A 10,457-nucleotide genomic window follows, 5' to 3' on the forward strand; every position below is an offset into this window, starting at 1 on the left:
AGGCACGGCCACCTTTCCTGCCGACCCGTGCGCCGGCCTGGCAGAAATAGCCCAGGAGGGTGCTCCGGCGCCTTGAACCCCCTGGCAACTGGCTTGCTGGACGCACGCGCTCCCCCACCCACTCACACACCCTTCCTACCTGACCCCCCGCACGCGGAAGCTTCAGGACTTTGCACCACATCTTTCCCTCCCCTGCTTCCCCTCCCCGCCCCGGCGCCCCCCACCTCCCTCCGACCCGATCCCTGCGCCCCACCCCCTCCCCGCGCCCCCTCCCCCCGCTCCGTGCTTGTGGGTTCCCCCCTCCCTAACTGCCTCCCTCCCACTCCCGTCTCCGCTCCCACTGCCGCTCCCTCACCGCGCCCTGCGTGAAGAAAGCCCTCCACGGGTCACCGTCCGACTTCTGTCTGCTGAACAGCGACTCCCTCTGAGAGCCTGACACTCGCGCAACCAGCAGCACAACCGTCCGACGTTCTGTCCTTGCCGCCAGCCCCGCCCGCCTGCCCACCCATGCCATTCTCTCCACACCCTACTGAGGTCGCGGTCCCCATCTTGCTGGCCTGTGCCACCCACCGCGATTTTTCACCTCGGGGCCTCGCCCTGGCCACCTGCCTGCCTCCCGGGACACGCGCAGCGCAGCCATCTGCTCGCCAGCCAACGACAGAGCCCTCCCTGCACAGGGCCTGCCTGGCACCTGAGCCCAAGCCGGGAAGGTTGCTCCAGTGAGTAGCCAGCAGAAGCCCTGGGCCCCCCCCCCCGTCACGCACCCGCCAACGTCCGGCCCCCAGCCGGGGCCACCCCCCTCGGCGGCCACACCGCGTCTCCAAGCGGGAAACCGCAGCCGGGGCCGAACCCCACCACACCGGCGCGCTCCCTCAGCGGGCTGCCCGCGAGCCGGCAGCCACTGCGCCACAGCGCTCCTCCGATCCGAGACCGCGCTCCTGCCTCGCCACCGACGCACCGGAGCTGGACCCTGGCCGGGGAGCCGTCGGCCAGAGCGCAGAAGCCAGGCTCGGGCACTTGGCCTGGCCTCTGGGCCTGAGGCCCGCTCGGCGGCGGGCGGCGGCGGAGGCCGCGCTCCCGGGCCTCCAGCTCCGACGGCTCCCCCCACGCCCCGCCGCCCCCGCCCTCGCACAGCCGGAGCACCGTTCCCGCCCGTGCCCGCCCTCGCGCCCAGCGCCCCGGCAAGAAAGCCAGCCGCCCAAGGCACTTTGGGACCGGGCTGTGGGTCGTCGAAGGAAACGTCGGCCTTCAGCTGCACCCGCCCACAGATCGCCTACCCTGACTGGCATTCGGGCGCGGGCCAGGCTTGGTCCGGCTCCCGGCTGCCTCTGGCGACGCCGGCCATCTCGCCGCGGCCCTGGGCGGCAGAGAAGGCGCGGCACGGGCCGAGCCTGCCTCGGTGCCTCGGTGCCTCCTCGCCCGCCCCCTTGCGACCGCGCCTGCGCCCTAGCGCCCTTCACGTACCTGGAGCCTCTCTTGGAGCCCACCAGTCCGCCGCCTGCTCAGATGGAGCAGGTGGCCGCGGAGGGCGGGCGGGGACCAGCGTCGGGCGGCTGGTGGCGGCGGCCATCGGTGCATGGGTGGTTCAGTGGTAGAATTCTCGCCTGCCACGCGGGAGGCCCGGGTTCGATTCCCGGCCCATGCAGCACCCCGATCCCCTTTTGGTCCCGCCGCCCCAACGCCGAGCGAGGCTTCCTCTCTCCCGCGCTCAAGGCACCTGTCCCACACCGGCTCTGCGGCCCACCGCAGCACATTCCACGTGCTCTCGTCTCCCCCGCCCCCACCCCCAAGCCCCCTCTCTCGCCCTGGAGACAGAAAGTGCACGCGGGGAACCAAGCCCCCGTGCCCAGACACCTCGACCGCTCAGCCACTCTTGTGCCCACACGCCTTCCTTGTCCCTCTGCTCTTCGCTCCCGTGACCCCGCTCGGCTCACGCCTTTCGCTTCGAGGAAGGCTACCCTGCACCACACACTGGCCCCCGCACGCCCCACTCCGTCACGGGGGTTCGCCCCCGCTCTCTGCCTCGCTCTACCCCCGCTCCGAGAATCAGACCGTGTCGGTTCCTACCACCAGTAGGAGGCAACTTGCCACTCCTACGAGTGATCCACCGCATTCTCCCCGACGGTCACCGACTCGTGATGGCGCGCGCTCCAGTCGTTCCGAAGAGTTCCACGATATCATCACGATGCACACACACAGCGAGCATTCATTCACCTTCTCCCGCTTGGCCGCTCTATTTCCCAAACGCTGGCCCGCCCCTCCACCACTAAAACCACCTCCGCCGCCACCACCACCAAGTCCACCGAGTCACCTCCACCAGGGCCAGCACCACCGCTATCGTCACCGCCGCCGCCACGAACACCCCCGTCGCAGGCAGCACCACCACCCCGAGAACCACCGCGGACACTCCCGGGTCCAACAGCACCACAGCCTGCAAACCCCAAGCGGCACCGCCAGCCCCAGCACCTCCTCCTCCACCCCTCACCACCCTCCTACTCCCCCAGACACCCCTACTCCTCTCCTGCCCCACACTCCCCTCCCCGCTCCGCCCCCACCCGCGGCCCCCACGTTCCAAATTCTGCTTGGCCGGGGACCGCGGGTTGCATTCGTCCCTTTGGCCTCTTTTCAACTCAACCCCAGACACACACCTGAGACCCGACTCTTTGTCGTGGGCAGAGGTCACTTGTGTCTCTGGGGCAGTTGAATTCCCCACCCTTGCCTGCTGCCTACCCCTCCTCTCACCCTACTCCTTCGCCTGACCACCTCGCAGCACAGGACACCAGTCTCGCCGGCCTGGGCCCTCTCCCACCACGGGGGCTTCCATCTTCCTCGCGCCAGGGCCCACGCCCCCTGCCCGCCACCTGCTGTTCCTTCCAGCCCCCAGGCTCACCCCCTCCATCCCTCCGCCACCAACCCCGTGGACCCCGGGCCCCTCTACGCACACTTCCACCGGTCCTGTCCTCCTCCCTCGGGCCCCTCGGACAAACCCCTGCTCCGTCCCCACCGGCACCCTAAACCTCGGCCCCCCCACCGCACCGCCCCCCCCCCCCCCCCCCCCGCGGCACCCGTGCCGGGCAAGGTGCGCCACCGCCCGGAGCCTGTGCAGAGCCCCTGCCTGAGCGGCCAGCCGCACTCCCGGCCACATCCCGCAAGCCCCGCACCTCCCCGCCCACGCTCCACTCCGACCCACCCGGGACGCCCTCCCACACCTCCCCCGTGAGCAGCACGACGCTCACGGCCGTCCCCTCTTTTCGGGGTCGTTTGGCCCTGTGCCCTGACCCGCGTGGGAGGCCACCCACGGGAACAGACACCTTCATCCCGCTCTGTCACCCGCCCACCCACACTCACCCCCCCCCAACACCCCGGCCAGGCCGGTGAGGGAACTTCCTGCGCTGGCGGTGAGCACCCCCATGCCCACAGGGGCTCCTCGGCACACGTCAGAACGGCTCCGTCTAAACCCGCGGAGTGTGCCGCCGCCGCCGCCGCCGCCGCCGCGGCTCTCTGCCCTTCCTGGGCTCGGCTCTCCACTTTTGCCTCCGAAGGAGCCAGTCGGCGAAGAGGTGTTCAAGTCGCTGTCAGCGGCCCGGTTGTTGTGGCGGGAAGGAGACCGAGAGCTGCCACCTACTTCGGGGAGTGTCCACAGAAGGAGATGGATCCAAGGGTGGAGACAGGGATGGCGTCCATCCTGGGTGGCTGGATGGTCGGTAAGGCGGGAACGGGAACGCATCGGACCGTCCAATCTAGGTGGCGGGTGGGGGGAGGGGTGTGTCGGGCAGGGAAGCGTTCCCGGTAACCTTCTGGCCACTTGGTGAGAGGACTGAGAGCGTCGGTGATGCCCAGTCGAATACAATGTTGGCCAGAAGTCCACTCTGTCATCCCTCTGCCTCCAGCCCCCCACCCCCCCTGCTTGGCCAGACTGGCCTCCTCCATCTCCCTGCTCTGTCTCCTCCGCCGCCGCCGCCCGGTGGTCTAGCTACCCGGACAGACGGACGGGTCCAGGTTCATTCTGACTTCTCCGCCTCCCGGGCGCCAGGCTCCGGCTCTCGGCTCCCCTCGGCGCACGAGACCACGACGCACTTGGCGCCCAATCGGCGGCCCCGGGGAGACGCAGCCGGCACAGGACCTGGCCGGCGGCGGCGGGTAAGCTGCCCGCGCCTTCGCCGGCACGAGGCGCCAAGTAAAAGAGCACGCCACAGGCCCCGGCCGGTGGCCGGACCTGGCGACGTAGACCCCGCGCCCTCCCCCACCACCCCAACCCGAGCCACACCTCAGGAGGCAGGAAGGGGTGGCTTGGGGGCCGCGACGTTTGTCCCGGCCGAAGGCGTGCCGCTGGAGAGTCGAAGCACGTGCGGTGGCCACGGCAGGCGAGAGTGGCTGCCCGGGCCACTGTGGTTTGGGGCTGAGGAAGAGCGGGAGCGAGGCGAGCGTCCGAGGAGGAGGAGGAGGAGGAGGAGGAGGAGGAGGAGGAGGAGGAGGAGAGACGTCGGGTGGGCGAGGCGAGGCGAGCGAGGGCCAAAAAGGTTGGCAGGGGCGCAGGTGAGGTGGCAGGGCTTGGGATGGCCGTGGAGGGTGCCGGGTGGCCTTGTCGGGGGTCCGGGGCCGAGGCCGAGGGGTAAGGGGCGAAGCGAGCGAGCGAGCTCTGGCGTGGGCTAAAAGGGGGTTGTGGAGGTGCTGGGGAGGTGGGGAGGCGGAGAGGAAGAAGATAAGGCTTCCCTGACCGGGAATCGAACCCGGGCCGCGGCGGTGAGAGCGCCGAATCCTAACCACTAGACCACCAGGGAGCGTCAGGCCTCGGGCCTGGCCTGCGCCTCCTGGACCCGGGGCCTCCATCCCGCCCGCTCGGCGCTCCCTTGGCGCCAGCCCCCTGCCTTTGGCAGGCCAGCCGCGCGCGGCCCCCGGCAATGCAGGCGCCCTAGCGTTCTTCCTGCCCGGCTGCACCCTCAAAACACTGCGCGCGCCTCCTTCTCGCACACACGCACACGGCCGCGGCCGCGGGCCCGGCTCCCGGCCTCCGGCTCCCGGCTCCGGGCCAGGAGGGCCCTGCGGTTCCGCAAAAGGTCGGCCCGCTGCGTTGGCCGGGAATCGAACCCGGGTCAACTGCTTGGAAGGCAGCTATGCTCACCACTATACCACCAACGCTGCACAGCCCGCGCCGCCCCGAGATGCCGGCCCGGGGCTCGCGCCGGCGCCGTCACGCCGCCGCCGCTTGCCGCCGCCCGGCGCAGCCCTGCCCCGACGCCCCGCCCGCTCGCAGCTCGGCGCTGCCCCAGGCGCCGCCAACGGCCGCCCCGCGCCAGACGCAGCGGCCCTCGTCCGCCGGCCCGACCGCCTCTGGGGGCGCCCTGGCCGCCGTTCGACCCGACCAAAGCCAAAGCCGACCCCGACCCCGTCACGTCCGCCCTCCTCCTCCCTCCTCAGGTCCTGCGGCAGCGGGCTCGGCCAAGCCCTTCTCCACCGGCGGCTCCGCCAGGCCACTTCCGCGAGGCACCGAGGCGGGGGACCCATCCGACCCCCGACCCGTCCCGGCAGCTGTGCAGCTGTGCGTCGCGTCGCAAGGAGCCCATTGCGCCAGCCACCTTGGCAGGGCCGCTCGTCGGGCGCCGTGGGGAGGAGCAGAGGAAGCCCTCGCTCGGCTGCGGCGAGCAAGCGCCCGGCGAGGAGGAGGACAAGGAGGAGGGGAGAAGGGTCCGGGTGGGCGAGGGTGGGCAGCCGGGGCACGAGTCGGCGGCCTGCGCCTCGCTGGAGGGCGGGGGAGGGAGAAGAAGGGCCCTTGGGCGCAAGCGGCTGGACGGAGAGCGGTGCCGGCGACCAAAAGAGGGCGTCTTGCCTCCCCGTCGGGGAATCGAACCCCGGTCTCCCGCGTGACAGGCGGGGATACTCACCACTATACTAACGAGGACGGCGGCGGCCGCCCCGGCGCGCGATCGCTGTCCGGCTGCCCGCCGACGCCTACCCTGCTCTCGACCTCCTGCCCACCACGGCTGCCCGGCGCGTGCCCGGCCCGGCCCGGCCCGACCCCTAAACAATCGCGTCATTCGACAAAGCAGATGGCGACCTCGATGCGGATGCGGACCCGGACCCGGACCCGGGGCTGCTCAACGCTCCGAGTGCGCGCTGCCTGTTGCCTCCAGTGCGGGGATCGCGCCGGCAGGAAGAGGCCCGAGAGGGCGAGCAAGGCGGCGGGGAGAAGGTGGGCGCGCGCCGTGCCACGTCCGCCGCGAGGAGAGGCGCGGGTGGGGGCTGGCGGCAGAGGACGGCCGCACCCCGGGGACGCGGCCCGGCGGGGGCCGGGGGTGGGCGAGGGTGTGTGGGCGGCGGAGCCCGGCGAGTCTCCCCGCCGGTCGGCGCGCGGGTCCCGTCCCTTGCGCGCCCACACAGCGGCCCGCCAGGCGCCGCGTGCGGCCAGGGTGGCACCGCTCTGCGCGTCGGGTCCCAGCCAGGTGAGCGGACACGCGCCCAGGCCCGCCGTCAGGATGGCCGAGCGGTCTAAGGCGCTGCGTTCAGGTCGCAGTCTCCCCTGGAGGCGTGGGTTCGAATCCCACTCCTGACACGCCAACCTTTTGGCCCGCCCAACAAATGCCCGGGTCCCGGGCCTCCGCGACACCCCGTCGCAGCTCTTTACCGCCTTACCGTCCGTCGCTGGCTTGCGCTCTTGCCGCCTCTCCAAAGTCCAGCCCCTACACCCACGCCTCTCGCCCCACCAGCTGCTCAGGCACGGCCACCTTTCCTGCCGACCCGTGCGCCGGCCTGGCAGAAATAGCCCAGGAGGGTGCTCCGGCGCCTTGAACCCCCTGGCAACTGGCTTGCTGGACGCACGCGCTCCCCCACCCACTCACACACCCTTCCTACCTGACCCCCCGCACGCGGAAGCTTCAGGACTTTGCACCACATCTTTCCCTCCCCTGCTTCCCCTCCCCGCCCCGGCGCCCCCCACCTCCCTCCGACCCGATCCCTGCGCCCCACCCCCTCCCCGCGCCCCCTCCCCCCGCTCCGTGCTTGTGGGTTCCCCCCTCCCTAACTGCCTCCCTCCCACTCCCGTCTCCGCTCCCACTGCCGCTCCCTCACCGCGCCCTGCGTGAAGAAAGCCCTCCACGGGTCACCGTCCGACTTCTGTCTGCTGAACAGCGACTCCCTCTGAGAGCCTGACACTCGCGCAACCAGCAGCACAACCGTCCGACGTTCTGTCCTTGCCGCCAGCCCCGCCCGCCTGCCCACCCATGCCATTCTCTCCACACCCTACTGAGGTCGCGGTCCCCATCTTGCTGGCCTGTGCCACCCACCGCGATTTTTCACCTCGGGGCCTCGCCCTGGCCACCTGCCTGCCTCCCGGGACACGCGCAGCGCAGCCATCTGCTCGCCAGCCAACGACAGAGCCCTCCCTGCACAGGGCCTGCCTGGCACCTGAGCCCAAGCCGGGAAGGTTGCTCCAGTGAGTAGCCAGCAGAAGCCCTGGGCCCCCCCCCCGTCACGCACCCGCCAACGTCCGGCCCCCAGCCGGGGCCACCCCCCTCGGCGGCCACACCGCGTCTCCAAGCGGGAAACCGCAGCCGGGGCCGAACCCCACCACACCGGCGCGCTCCCTCAGCGGGCTGCCCGCGAGCCGGCAGCCACTGCGCCACAGCGCTCCTCCGATCCGAGACCGCGCTCCTGCCTCGCCACCGACGCACCGGAGCTGGACCCTGGCCGGGGAGCCGTCGGCCAGAGCGCAGAAGCCAGGCTCGGGCACTTGGCCTGGCCTCTGGGCCTGAGGCCCGCTCGGCGGCGGGCGGCGGCGGAGGCCGCGCTCCCGGGCCTCCAGCTCCGACGGCTCCCCCCACGCCCCGCCGCCCCCGCCCTCGCACAGCCGGAGCACCGTTCCCGCCCGTGCCCGCCCTCGCGCCCAGCGCCCCGGCAAGAAAGCCAGCCGCCCAAGGCACTTTGGGACCGGGCTGTGGGTCGTCGAAGGAAACGTCGGCCTTCAGCTGCACCCGCCCACAGATCCCCTACCCTGACTGGCATTCGGGCGCGGGCCAGGCTTGGTCCGGCTCCCGGCTGCCTCTGGCGACGCCGGCCATCTCGCCGCGGCCCTGGGCGGCAGAGAAGGCGCGGCACGGGCCGAGCCTGCCTCGGTGCCTCGGTGCCTCCTCGCCCGCCCCCTTGCGACCGCGCCTGCGCCCTAGCGCCCTTCACGTACCTGGAGCCTCTCTTGGAGCCCACCAGTCCGCCGCCTGCTCAGATGGAGCAGGTGGCCGCGGAGGGCGGGCGGGGACCAGCGTCGGGCGGCTGGTGGCGGCGGCCATCGGTGCATGGGTGGTTCAGTGGTAGAATTCTCGCCTGCCACGCGGGAGGCCCGGGTTCGATTCCCGGCCCATGCAGCACCCCGATCCCCTTTTGGTCCCGCCGCCCCAACGCCGAGCGAGGCTTCCTCTCTCCCGCGCTCAAGGCACCTGTCCCACACCGGCTCTGTGGCCCACCGCAGCACATTCCACGTGCTCTCGTCTCCCCCGCCCCCACCCCCAAGCCCCCTCTCTCGCCCTGGAGACAGAAAGTGCACGCGGGGAACCAAGCCCCCGTGCCCAGACACCTCGACCGCTCAGCCACTCTTGTGCCCACACGCCTTCCTTGTCCCTCTGCTCTTCGCTCCCGTGACCCCGCTCGGCTCACGCCTTTCGCTTCGAGGAAGGCTACCCTGCACCACACACTGGCCCCCGCACGCCCCACTCCGTCACGGGGGTTCGCCCCCGCTCTCTGCCTCGCTCTACCCCCACTCCGAGAATCAGACCGTGTCGGTTCCTACCACCAGTAGGAGGCAACTTGCCACTCCTACGAGTGATCCACCGCATTCTCCCCGACGGTCACCGACTCGTGATGGCGCGCGCTCCAGTCGTTCCGAAGAGTTCCACGATATCATCACGATGCACACACACAGCGAGCATTCATTCACCTTCTCCCGCTTGGCCGCTCTATTTCCCAAACGCTGGCCCGCCCCTCCACCACTAAAACCACCTCCGCCGCCACCACCACCAAGTCCACCGAGTCACCTCCACCAGGGCCAGCACCACCGCTATCGTCACCGCCGCCGCCACGAACACCCCCGTCGCAGGCAGCACCACCACCCCGAGAACCACCGCGGACACTCCCGGGTCCAACAGCACCACAGCCTGCAAACCCCAAGCGGCACCGCCAGCCCCAGCACCTCCTCCTCCACCCCTCACCACCCTCCTACTCCCCCAGACACCCCTACTCCTCTCCTGCCCCACACTCCCCTCCCCGCTCCGCCCCCACCCGCGGCCCCCACGTTCCAAATTCTGCTTGGCCGGGGACCGCGGGTTGCATTCGTCCCTTTGGCCTCTTTTCAACTCAACCCCAGACACACACCTGAGACCCGACTCTTTGTCGTGGGCAGAGGTCACTTGTGTCTCTGGGGCAGTTGAATTCCCCACCCTTGCCTGCTGCCTACCCCTCCTCTCACCCTACTCCTTCGCCTGACCACCTCGCAGCACAGGACACCAGTCTCGCCGGCCTGGGCCCTCTCCCACCACGGGGGCTTCCATCTTCCTCGCGCCAGGGCCCACGCCCCCTGCCCGCCACCTGCTGTTCCTTCCAGCCCCCAGGCTCACCCCCTCCATCCCTCCGCCACCAACCCCGTGGACCCCGGGCCCCTCTACGCACACTTCCACCGGTCCTGTCCTCCTCCCTCGGGCCCCTCGGACAAACCCCTGCTCCGTCCCCACCGGCACCCTAAACCTCGGCCCCCCCACCGCACCGCCCCCCCCCCCCCCCCGCGGCACCCGTGCCGGGCAAGGTGCGCCACCGCCCGGAGCCTGTGCAGAGCCCCTGCCTGAGCGGCCAGCCGCACTCCCGGCCACATCCCGCAAGCCCCGCACCTCCCCGCCCACGCTCCACTCCGACCCACCCGGGACGCCCTCCCACACCTCCCCCGTGAGCAGCACGACGCTCACGGCCGTCCCCTCTTTTCGGGGTCGTTTGGCCCTGTGCCCTGACCCGCGTGGGAGGCCACCCACGGGAACAGACACCTTCATCCCGCTCTGTCACCCGCCCACCCACACTCACCCCCAGCACCCCGGCCAGGCCGGTGAGGGAACTTCCTGCGCTGGCGGTGAGCACCCCCATGCCCACAGGGGCTCCTCGGCACACGTCAGAACGGCTCCGTCTAAACCCGCGGAGTGTGCCGCCGCCGCCGCCGCCGCCGCCGCGGCTCTCTGCCCTTCCTGGGCTCGGCTCTCCACTTTTGCCTCCGAAGGAGCCAGTCGGCGAAGAGGTGTTCAAGTCGCTGACAGCGGCCCGGTTGTTGTGGCGGGAAGGAGACCGAGAGCTGCCACCTACTTCGGGGAGTGTCCACAGAAGGAGATGGATCCAAGGGTGGAGACAGGGATGGCGTCCATCCTGGGTGGCTGGATGGTCGGTAAGGCGGGAACGGGAACGCATCGGACCGTCCAATCTAGGTGGCGGGTGGG

General features: G+C 71.1%; 6 non-coding genes across 6 annotated transcripts; 3 read left to right on the top strand and 3 right to left on the bottom strand.

Annotated features, from left to right (window-relative positions):
* The first annotated feature begins 1,574 nt into the window (after window positions 1-1,574).
* Window positions 1,575-1,645, top strand: TRNAG-GCC (transfer RNA glycine (anticodon GCC)). The gene has a single exon. It is a non-coding gene; the product is annotated as a tRNA-Gly (tRNA).
* A 3,064-nt stretch (window positions 1,646-4,709) lies between these two features.
* TRNAE-CUC (transfer RNA glutamic acid (anticodon CUC)) lies at window positions 4,710-4,781 on the bottom strand. Its single transcript has one exon. It is a non-coding gene; the product is annotated as a tRNA-Glu (tRNA).
* A 286-nt stretch (window positions 4,782-5,067) lies between these two features.
* TRNAG-UCC (transfer RNA glycine (anticodon UCC)) lies at window positions 5,068-5,139 on the bottom strand. The gene has a single exon. It is a non-coding gene; the product is annotated as a tRNA-Gly (tRNA).
* A 688-nt stretch (window positions 5,140-5,827) lies between these two features.
* TRNAD-GUC (transfer RNA aspartic acid (anticodon GUC)) lies at window positions 5,828-5,899 on the bottom strand. The gene has a single exon. It is a non-coding gene; the product is annotated as a tRNA-Asp (tRNA).
* A 568-nt stretch (window positions 5,900-6,467) lies between these two features.
* On the top strand, window positions 6,468-6,550 carry TRNAL-CAG (transfer RNA leucine (anticodon CAG)). The gene has a single exon. It is a non-coding gene; the product is annotated as a tRNA-Leu (tRNA).
* A 1,733-nt stretch (window positions 6,551-8,283) lies between these two features.
* Window positions 8,284-8,354, top strand: TRNAG-GCC (transfer RNA glycine (anticodon GCC)). The gene has a single exon. It is a non-coding gene; the product is annotated as a tRNA-Gly (tRNA).
* The last annotated feature ends 2,103 nt before the right edge of the window (window positions 8,355-10,457 follow it).

The sequence above is a fragment of the Diceros bicornis genome, unplaced genomic scaffold (genome assembly GCF_020826845.1).
Source record: "Diceros bicornis minor isolate mBicDic1 unplaced genomic scaffold, mDicBic1.mat.cur scaffold_834_ctg1, whole genome shotgun sequence".
NCBI classification, from domain to species: domain Eukaryota; kingdom Metazoa; phylum Chordata; class Mammalia; order Perissodactyla; family Rhinocerotidae; genus Diceros; species Diceros bicornis.